This window comes from Apium graveolens, chromosome 11 (genome assembly GCF_009905375.1).
Source record: "Apium graveolens cultivar Ventura chromosome 11, ASM990537v1, whole genome shotgun sequence".
Lineage (NCBI taxonomy): Eukaryota > Viridiplantae > Streptophyta > Magnoliopsida > Apiales > Apiaceae > Apium > Apium graveolens.
In genome coordinates this window covers 94,993,927-95,003,580 of record NC_133657.1, presented here as the reverse complement: position 1 = coordinate 95,003,580, position 9,654 = coordinate 94,993,927, and the positions used below count along the sequence as shown (strand labels likewise).

General features: G+C 35.4%; 1 non-coding gene across 1 annotated transcript; it reads right to left on the bottom strand.

The window, feature by feature from the left end:
* Positions 1 to 8,929: 8,929 nt before the first annotated feature.
* Positions 8,930 to 9,036, bottom strand: LOC141699022 (small nucleolar RNA R71). The gene has a single exon (XR_012565513.1). It is a non-coding gene; the product is annotated as a small nucleolar RNA R71 (small nucleolar RNA).
* Between the last annotated feature and the right edge of the window lie 618 nt (positions 9,037 to 9,654).

Genomic DNA, 9,654 nt, shown 5'->3' with positions numbered 1-9,654 from the left:
TATGCTATGCTGGAATCACCCACAATCTATTGTGAAGTTGTGGAGGAAATATGGACAACTGTAGTGTACAACTCTACTGACAAGACCATAACTTTCACTTTCAAAGGTAAACAGTTTTGTATTAATAGTGACATTATCAAAACATGCTTTAGAATCCCAGATAATACTACTACTGTTCCACACACAGACACTGATAAAGTTAACATGCTAAATTTCATGGGCTATGCACTTACTACCTCTAAGTTAAGTGAAATTAGGAGGTTAGGTCTTAGAAAGGAATGGAGTTATCTGTGTGATGTGGTAACTAAAGTTTTCTCTGGTAAAATTAGCAATTTTGACTCTGTTAACATTTCCATGCTCAACATGCTTTACATGCTAGTTATTGATAAGTACTTCAATTTCAGTGATTTGGTCTTGTTTGAGCTAGGCTTTAAGTTAGGAGAACTCAATAAGAGAGGTAAAAGTGTCTATTATGCTAGATTCTTTATGATGCTTGCTAATCATCTTGATGAGGACATTGTAATTGAGAACCGAACCAACAAGCTGAATTGTTGGGTGTTGAGTTTCGAGCACATAAACGCAATGAAAAAATTAATTAAAAATGTGAAAAATCAGAGTTTTCAAAACCTACCGCAGGATCCATGAAAAAATCATATATTTAATTCATAGATCAGATTTTTTACCTTAAGAAGCTTTACCAATTGGTTGATTAATGGAGATCCAAAGCTTGTTCAATCACCACGCATCCCGCTCTCGCAATCCACACTCTATCAGTATCCACACGAATGCTTGAACTCAAGGATTGGATGTGTACTAGCACAAACTCGTTTCTTCTTGCTCTCTCTATCTTCTCTCTTGGTGGCTAGGGTTTTAGTAAAGTCTTTTTCATACCAAAAATCAGCCACACAAGAGATGTTATATAGAGAGTAGAAAAACGAATTATGACTCTTAACTAATTAGGAGTTATTATTAATTAGAAATTCCTATTTGTATTATAATTAAGTCTCACTTAATTATTTAACAAATAAATTTCATAATTAATATTAGTAAATTTGAATATCATTATTTATCTAATTAATTAAGTCAAACTTAATTAATATTATAAATAATTCAAATTACTTTAATTTAATTTAAATCCAATTTAAATTAAATAATCCTTCAAGCATTCTTAGTGTGTGACCCTATAGGTTATTATTACATTGACAACAAATTTTAAATCTAATTTAAAATCGTAAACAATGAGCGGCATCTAGTAATACATCATTGCTACCCAAGTAATAATAAATGAATCGGTGATCGATTAAACCTTTCGTGAATAATGTACAATGTAATATAATCCCTTTAACCAAATATTATAGATTAAACTAAAGACATGTAGTGTATCATACTCATCATAGTTTAATCCAAGTTTCCTTGATCAATGAGTAGACTATCATATCAAATCAACATTTGAGCGTGGCCACGCATTTCGTAGTCTAGCTCACACAAGAGGCCAATAATATCACTCCTAAAATAGGAGGGTTAAATCCCATCTAGATCATTCATATTTCTCATACGATTTATAATATACCCAATGTCCACTTTTATCATTACCCGGTCAAGGATAACTTTTAATGGAATCAATATATATTAATTCTCGTATAGAAATATAATGATTTCAGGTCTAAGGACCATTACATCATTATCACTGTGAGAATTACTTATGACACAACAGACATGTAGAATCTCACATCGGGTCTGTCCAGCACCATGTACATATACATCTATCTGTGTTTTTGACTTTAATATCACTCTATCTATGATCAATGAGATGTGATCATCAGTCAACAAACATACTAGTCTTAATGCATTATTATTGTCCCTTAATAATAATCTCATTTCTAAGTCACGTACTTAGAGATATAGAATTGCACATCATATTTCAAGGACATTTATTAATCTAACATTTATATCGCAGTAAATTAAGAAATAATAAATTATAAAGGGAATAATCGATAGAACATAAACATTAATAATCCTAATGTCTCAAACTAAAATATCATAGTGTTGTCTCTAGGGCACACACACTAACAATCTCCCACTTGCATTAGAGCCAATCACCCATGTATCTAATACTCATGGAACTGGTATGACCATCATGCTTCTGCTGCGACAAAGCCTTAGTCAGTGGGTCTGCAATACTATCATTACTATGCACTTTACATTTATATCTCCTTGATCATTAATCTCATTAATAAGGTGATATCGCTTAAGGATATGCCTAAACAGTCTCCTTGGCTATTTCGAAAACATCAATATATTCGGATTCCATAGAATCATCAATGCTCTTGCTGTGAACTATTCAAGCTAACATCAATTATATTTAAACAAAACACAAACCAGGCATAGACACATAATTATCCTTGTCTATCCTTAAATTAGGTTAAGAAACTAGTATTAGTGTAACCCTTTACAACTAGTTCCCTATCTTCTCCTTAACACCAAAAATAAATCTTTAGTCCTTTTTAAGTACTTAAGAATATTCTTGACAACTATCCAGTGACCCTCACCTGGATTAGACTGGTATCTGTTCGTCATGCTCAAAGCATAAGAAATATTAGGACAAGTACATTTCATTGCATATATTATAGATCCAATTGCTAAAGCATATGGAGCTTTCTCAAATGGCCCTTCTCATCTAATGATTTAGGGGACAATTTTCTTTTGAGATCACTATCCCATGAGACATCGAAACATATCCTTTCTTTGTCTCTTGCATCATAAAATGATGCAATAATTTATCAATGTATATACTCCGACTAGGTCGATTAATCTCTTCAATCTATCTCTATATATCTTGATCCCTAATTGATAAGTGGCATTTATACCACTTAGAATGTCTTATAATAGCTTAAATTGGTGTCTTGAAATCAAGTATTTTGTGTATTTGATGCGTTTTTTTAGTGTTTGTGCATTTCAGGGTATTAGTTGCATTTTGGGAGAGAATTCTTCAATAATAAGCCTTGTCATGTGTTCAGCATTGCAAGTGGGAAGATAGGAGCAGATTACAGCGAAGAAACGGAGCAAAACAGATCATTTTTCCAGAAGGGGTCTGAGCGCCCGCTCAGGAAAGCTGAGCGGCCGCGTAGGGTCGTAATTTCAGATTTATTATTTTAGACTTCTATTTCTGTTTGGCTTCCAACTTCTAAGTTATCTGGGTTTTATGGGACTCCTATATAAGTAGATTTCAGAGATGTTTCACAGAGGTTGGATCGTAGTATTAATCAAGGAGCAAGGAGATAAGGAAGAAGACCGTTTTAGCACACCGCAACGAAGAGGAAGCATATTTTCTTGTGATTCTTTATTTTGTTGTAACGTTGGATGCTAGTTTTCTTACTTTGAACCTATTTACTCTTGTGACGTACTCTGGTTTAATATAAGTAGTTTTAGTTATTATTCTCTTGTGTTTATTTATCATGTTTTCATATGAACCCATGATGACGATGAGTGCTATCATGGGCTAATCGTGATCATAGGATCGTAACGGATTTACTATGGAATTCTTTAGTTAGTTGTTTAATACCTTAGTGTGTGATGATTGTATGATATCTAGTATTGGTTGTGCGTATTCGTCTTATGTGCGTCGCGAACATATAAGATAGGGTGTTAATCTCTTGTGAAGCGACGGTGGATCTTAAGATTTAGAACTTGCCATGCTAGAATAGGTTCATGTACGAGTATGCATGATTAGTGGGTAACTCTAACCGTTTTATTCGCCCTGTGTAGTCAAAAGGAATAACTTGTGCTTAAATCGTTATGTTGTCAATTTCTGTAGACATATAGGGACTCAATATAATTGATGACTATTTAACTTCTATCGTAATTATGGATGTTTGGTAGAATGGTATTAGTACAATGAAAGTTGGCTTTTATCAGTTTCGTGTTATTCGATTAATATCATCACTGTTGCATGCTAAGGGTAATAATAATAGCTATTGAAGGAAGTAGTAATGAAGTTGTGATCACATGAGTGTTTTAATATTGTGAATTCAAGTGTTAATTAAGTGGTTAATTATAGTAGTTAATTATAGTTAATAATTAGTTAATCAATTCTAAGTGTTATTGTCTTAACATTGAGAAGTAATCAAACATTGGTGAGTGAGTTTAATTGAACATAATTAGTCTGAGTCTCTGTGGGAATGAACTAGAAAGTATTCTATGTTACTTGCGAACGCGTATACTTGCGTGTGTTATTAGCGCGTGTTTTCGCCCTAACAAGTTTTTGGCGCCGCTGCCGGGGACTCGGCGTATTTGTTTAGTTCATGTACTTACCATCATTGGTCATTAGGACTCAGTGATTAAGACGTGTGTACTTATTGTTTCCGGTTGTGTTTCAGGTACTTTAGCGAGCGTTTATTGTAACACCCCCAGATCCGGGGTCAGGGATCCAGGTCGTCACGGTCTTTCTTTCCACAATTATCACTTAACTTAATTAATAATAAACAACCTCAAGTTGTGACCCCACACTAACACACACCACCACACGTCATAGTCTCAGAGATGAAATTGAAATAAGTACAAGTCCTTGAATCCATAATTAAAAGTTATTACAACCCAAAATGATTACTTGATAAATTTACAGTTAATTGCCATTATCTGCCACAAGTTATAGTTATGCAATATTTGGTTCCCAAAAGTAGAATGTCTGATCTAAAGGTAGATCTACCTCTGCAGCTATAGCAGCTACGATCTCAACGGGAAGGCGCGGGGCGCTTCCCACGCGCTTGCGCTGGGTCTGCTGGAGCCTGGCCATCTTTCCTAACTGTTGTTGTGTGATGAAGAAATGAAGCAAGAGTGAGCATTACAGCTCGCAAGATAATATATAGTGATAACAATAATACAAGTATCTAAATGGATACTTACTAGAATCCTTTATCATGTGTATGGTAATTACTTACTGGATATAAGTTTAAAAGAAGATGAAGTTACCAATTACTTCACTATACTTATACCATTTTTAGAAATCTACTTGAACTACTACTGTTCAAAGTATAATAAGATTCAAGAGGTCATCCCATAGATGAGACCATAAATTTAAACTTGAATATATTCAATCTTTGAAATATTTTTAAGAGAAATGAAGCTACGAGATACTTCATTCAATGGAAACACCAATAAAACTGTTTGACCCTGTCAATGCTTCGGCAACCACCCATTCGTAGCCTTTCGATCGAAATGCTACGGGTAGCGTTGCAGAATTATCCAACTGGATGATGAACTCATTACGGGAGTTTTCCGCGCCAGGAAGACCACTTACGATGATCAGTCGTAGTAGTACAACCCCACCATTTTCTACATGTAGAGGAGAACCTGTCGGATTTACTTGTCAACCGAACACTGGACTCCTAAGGAATGAACCGCCTTAGCGGAACTTCTAGGCCATTTGGGCCAATATAATAAGGCTGGGCCGGCGCTACTCGACCACTTACGCCACTCCTAGTTCAGATGAAATCCATGACTCTGAAACGTAAAGCTCGTCCCCACTTTCCCCAAGTAGAAACTTGTTGATACGGCTCCACTAAGAACTCGTATCTAGTTGGAAAGGAAAACTCACCGATATTTCCTAGGCGATGCCTGTTAATGGATTAACTTGTTCGAAGAATTTTACTTCTCGAGTATTGGGTAAGTAATCAAAAACTCTTTTAACAAGACAGCAACCTTGTTACGAATATAAAACACACCACAGAGCCGGATCCCTCAGGTTTTGAGCGAGTATTTAAATCCCCTTCGAAAGGAGGATCTTAAATATAAAAATGAGTTTTGGGATCCGCTCTAACTTTTAAAAATCATTTTGAAGGCTCGCGAAACATTTTTAAGAATGTTCGGAGTGATGCTGATTTAGTAAAATAAATCAGTCCCAATATATTAGAAAATATCTGAATATTATTATTTAAATAATATTCCCATAAAGAATAATCTTTATAAAAATAATTGAAGTAGAAGTTGTAAAACTTATACTTGAAATGAGTATTAAATAACCAAAGATAAGTTTGATTATCGACACCTTATTCTTTAATAAAATAAAGAATAAATCTCAGCAAATAATCAGAGTCATAGATCCTCAAATGAATATTCAAATAATATTCAATAAATAAAATAAGCTGAGTCATAAGCCCTCGAATGAATATTCGAAATAATACTCAATAAATAAATAAGCTGAGTCATAAGCCCTCGAATGAATATTTGAAATAATATTCATTAAATAAAATAAAGTTATCGAATAAACCTTATTCGATTAATAGATTTGAAAACTATAACCATATATATATAAATATATAAATATATAAAATCTACTCGGGATCCTCGACTCCCGGTCTTAGAAAATGTTTTCACCTTTGGGTCCCTATACTAAGGGTATATGCAAATTACCGCTATTCTCTAGCATAGGTATTATCAACTGAACCAACAGATATATATTTCAAGAATATGAAACAGGCATGCATATATACCATATCACATGCTACAATATATCGCAAGAATTTGCTAAATAACCATTATGCATCTATCACAAGATAATGCATGTACAAATGTATACATCACAACAACAGTATAATGGATAGAAAACTTGCCTGAGCGACTGGGGGTGATTAATGGCTCGGGACGAGTCTGGTAACCTATAAACAACAAGTAAGTTGGAATTAAACCAAAGTCACTTGTAAATCTATACTTTAACCAACTTAGACTCTAACGCTTGCTTTGCGCTTACTGATTCTCTTAAGTCACTCGAGTACCCTTGGCTCCACCATTTTTAATAATTTAACCATTACGAGTTTTAAGGCGATTCCTTCTCGAGTGTCTTACCAACTGCCTAACACACTTACCATAATTGTTTCATACATTAATTAACCCTTTTTAGTCTTTAACCTATGTTTCAGAGTAAGGCGAGGGGAAAAGTTTCGTTCGCGAAACGCCGTTACTTAAAACGGTCGTTTCTCCTAAACCGTACATCGGAATCAAACGAACTACATACCAAAACGAAGCTCGTAACATGAACTATCTAAAAATGGCAATGGTAAAAATCTAGCAGGGGGTTATCGGGTCCTAATGTTATGAACAAAAGCAGTCTAAAGTAAATCGGACATTACGACGGCTATGTTTACGCGATTTCCAAAATTTAAACCAATTCAAAACAACCACAATTCAACCCCAATTCACAACCCAATCAAAACTCCATCCAAACTACATCATAACAGCCCCAACACTCAACATTAACAATTTATACTTATTCTTAAACTTGAATTTAAACTATACTACATTCTTTAACCAAATCATAAGATTTCAACACTCCAATCTCCACCATTCCAACCCAACTCTAAACCAACCATCATTAAGCTACTCTAATACCATAACAATTAAAATCATACTAATATATAAAGTAAAGCTAGGGTTTGGAGATGATATACCTTCCTTGAAGTGGTGTGAGTAGCTAGGAAGCCTTAGGAAGCCTTGAGGGGTCTTAGGGATGCTTGGATCTTAAAGGAAAAACAAGAAAAATCAAGTTAAAAACCTTGAAATCACTATTCATTGTCTTCTTCATTGATTTCTTGGAGGAGATAGAGAATGAATTGGTGGCTTAAACTCATAATATAGCCATAACTATGCATAAGGAATACTAGGGAATTATCTTACCAATTTAGGAAGCTTGAATCTTGGATTTTGAAAATTCTTTCCTTTGAAAATGCAAAAAGCCGAGAGCAATGTTCTTGGTGATGAGAAATAGAATTTTTGTTTTGATGAAAATGATTTGTTTTGGCTTGGTGGATGTAGTTTTGTTTTTGTTTTGGTTAATTACCTTTTTAGCCTTGAACTTTGTGTGGTTCTAATTCAACCACATATCCTTCCTCCCTATGTCATGCTTATGTCATCATGTGGTGTCATCCTCCCCTCTTTGTCCTCTTCTCATTGGTTGGATGACATCATCCCCTCTAATCCCTTTGATTAACTTCCTAATTGTTTGCCTAATGACCACTGATCTGTTATACGGTTCGCTTAACTTTCATTTTCATTTATCGTTTGAGGGATCATACCCGGGATCTTATTACTTAGGTTCCCTTAACCTTTCTCAATATATTATATTCCTTTTATGCTCCTCTCTTATAATCCTTTAATTTAAATCCTTTTTATCCTGTTACCTTATACTCAATTCTTTCCGTATCTAGTGGATTTCCGGGAAAAATCAAAGTGTTCGGAATTGGATTCTGACGATCTTTACATACACTTATATACCATATAGAGTACTAATAAAATCTCAGAATATCCATAACAGAACCCCTACATAGTGTGGCATGAAAAGTTTTCTCATTCAGCAAAAACACTATTCACAAGGGTTACAAAAAAGTTCAAAATTTTGGGGGTTATTACATTTATGCAAACTCGTTCTCGTACTCGTAAGAGGACTTTAGATACAGCTGAGGAGACAGACGAAGTTTTTAATATTCCGGAGAAGATAGATTTTGAAGATTCGGATTCAGAAAGTGAGCAGAAAGAACCTGTAATCATGGGTGATCGTATTGTTCCGGCAGATCCAGCTCTTATGGACTTTTCTCGGCCTAAAATTGATGACATTCAGTCAAGCATTCTTCATCCGGCTATTCAGGCTAACACCTTTGAAATCAAGCCGTGCACTATTCAGATGGTGCAGAATTCTGTTTCTTTCGGAGGTGCTGCGATTGAAGACCCCAACATGCACATAAGGAATTTTGTCGAAATCTGTAGTACTTTCAAATATAATGGTGTGACTGATGAGGCTATCAAGCTGAGGCTTTTCCCATTCTCTCTGAGGGATAAAGCTAAGGACTGGTTACATTCTGTACCAACTGGGTCCATCACTACTTGGCAAGATCTTGCGCAAAAGTTTTTGGTGAAGTTTTATCCAATGGCGAAGACTGTGGCTATGCGGAGTGCTCTTACTCAGTTTACGCAGCAACCTACAGAATCTATGTGCGAAGCTTGGGAGCGCTACAAGGAGATGTTGAAAAAGTGTCCACATCATGAAATGCCTGATTGGATGGTGATCACTGGCTTTTATGATGGTTTGGGGGCCCAATCTCGGCCCATGCTCGACGCAGCAGCTGGAGGTGCCTTGTGGGCCAAAAGCTATACTGAGGCTTATAATTTTATTGAGACTATGGCTGTAAATGAGCATCAAAACCCAACTCAAAGGATGATGCCTGGGAAGGTAGCAGGTATTCTGGAAGTCGATGAAGCCACCGCTATTGCAGCGCAGCTCCAAGCGCTGTCTATGAAGGTCAATTCTCTAGCCACCTACGAGGTCAATCATATAGCTATGGTCTGTGAGCTTTGCGCAGGTTCTCATGCTACGGATCCGTGTTCTCTTGTTAACGAATCTGTTCAGTACGTGAATAATTATCCGCGACAACAGCAGCCTGTGCCAGCTACTTATCATCCTAACAACAGAAATCATCCAAATTTCAGCTAAAGTAATAATCAGAATGTTATTCAGCAACCATATTGTAATAACCCCAATTTTTGGAATTTTTTTGAAACCCTTATAAATAGTGATTTTGCTGATTATGCTGAATAAGAAAAACTTTTCATGCCACACTATATAGGGGTTCTTTTATTGTTATTCTGAGATCTTATTAGTACTCTATA